The sequence below is a fragment of the Macrobrachium rosenbergii genome, chromosome 44 (assembly GCF_040412425.1).
Source record: "Macrobrachium rosenbergii isolate ZJJX-2024 chromosome 44, ASM4041242v1, whole genome shotgun sequence".
NCBI classification, from domain to species: Eukaryota; Metazoa; Arthropoda; class Malacostraca; order Decapoda; family Palaemonidae; genus Macrobrachium; species Macrobrachium rosenbergii.
This window is the reverse complement of record NC_089784.1, coordinates 7,893,360-7,895,503: the sequence shown is the minus strand read 5'-3', so window position 1 is coordinate 7,895,503 and position 2,144 is coordinate 7,893,360.

Here is a 2,144-nt window from a genome sequence, read left to right as displayed (position 1 = left end):
CTCAGCTATATTAAGATAGCTAAAATAAATAGTATTGGATGAATTCTTTTAATAGTTCTTTCAGTTTAAAGGGACTATTTCTCAACCACTAATACTACCAGTTCAATCTTTTATCGGGTGCTCTAATAAAAATTGGCTTTCGCAGAGTGGAGAAGTTAGCACTTCGATCAAACTTCTCATGTTTTGTAAAGAAGCTACTTGTAAAAACAAATGGAAGTTTTCTGGTACGATTGGACAATCAGGTTTTTTTTTTATCTTGACCTGGAATCTCAAGCGTTACCAGTTCATTTATATAACCAGAAATTTTCAAATAACGTTATTAAATTATTAACCTGGAATCTCAGGCGTTGCCTATGCATTTTCGTGCTGGTGATATTTCCAAAACGGCCTTCGGAACCACGATTCTCGAATACGAAATTGACCGGCATTTTTATTGATGCCCCAACGAGGTAGCGGAGGGAAGTGATCATTTAGCCCTCCTGTGATTTATGGCGCAACTCGTAGTTATTGTTGCCATTGTGGTGTCTTTGCTTGGCTCGATTCCAGGAGATATATGGCCAAGAGGGACCTGGGTTCACCCACGGGCGTCTCAAATACGCCCCGTGACGTGCTGAAACCGTTGGTTGGGAGAGTTTTGCTGTTTTGCTGAATGAGTGATTTTGTGTGATTCAGATTCAGATGTTGAGTTGAGTGTTTGTTTCATGATTTATTATCAGAGCAACAAACTTCGGTTTAAATCTTTTCTGTAATCCAAAGGATGCCGTTGTTATCCTTGAGAGGATGCCAGATTTCGATACATCACCAAACAGTTAGTGATAGCTTTGTATAACAGAGCAGTTGTTGGATTGCTAGATTTTAAAGGACAGTTACTGGCTTTGTCAATTTAATTTTTTTACTTGGGTCGATAATCCTTGCCGGTGGGACGGTCGTTCTTATCCACTACATTTTAATGTGAAACTCACTAAGCTTTTGATCTATTTGTTTTGTTTCATAGATATTTTTTAGAGAAACGTTGTACCGCGAATACGGGAAAATGTCGGGGATAAAATTACCCTGTCCTGATTAAAGTGAGTTCTGACTGGCGACGCCGCTATTCAGGAGTTGGAATTAACACCACTCGTATTAAATTGGATGGTAGGGAACTAGGCTGTGAGGGAACTGGCCGGGGTACTGTAGGGGGATGGATAGTTAGGGTTGGTGGTGCCCAGAAGATGAAAAAGAATGTGCGACCTCGGAAAGTAATTGGATTATAACTTGATCATCGCCCATGGCCAGTGTCAGAATGAGGTCCGTCCATTACTATGGATTCTGGTGGCCAATTGAGTCTTTTCAGTGATGCTCTCCCTCTCATCACTCTTTGCCGACCGGCTCATTTTCAGTGATATTTTAAATATTTGGTTTTACTTTATACCATTAAGTTGTGGAATTTGAAGTGTGATTCGTTTGTTAGTCTTTCCCGGAGTTTTATAAAAAAATTATTTTTGATCTTGCTTTTTATGTATTTAGTTTGTACATTATTTTTTAATCCACTTTGTCGTTGACTGTGGCATAGTATTGTTGCGTTATGTGTACTTGATATGCTTCAGAAATGTTTATCATTCTTAATTTTCTTTATCCTGTTATCTTTGTATCTTCAGCACCTCTGTTAATTTCTACTTCAGTCTGTTCTTATTTTGATTGTTAATGGATGTTTACGTCATGTATGATTAGAAAGTCTTAAAGATACAAGAAATTTTAAAAGCTCTGGTGTGCATATTCTCCCATTCAGTATTTTGAGGACAATGAATGTTTTCAATATTTCTTAAATACTGAGCGAAATGAATCCTCTTTGTCGTGATTTCTGTAGGTTTTTGGTTTATGTTACCCGAGGTCAGTATCTCCTTTCTAAACGTTATTTTAGAATAAATTATATTTATTTGTATTCATTTGTCATTTTGTTATATTAGTCCCGCATTGAAATTTGTGTGTTGTACTTTTCGTCAACGCGTGAAAGTGTGAGTTTAAATTGTTTTTAGATTTACCCGTCAGGTTTCACACACACAAACACACATACTGAATTCTTAATCCCTCAGTTTTTGAATATGTGGAACAATATGATGCTGTGGTGGCTGTGGAGATACTCATCTCTTGAAGTACGCCTATTC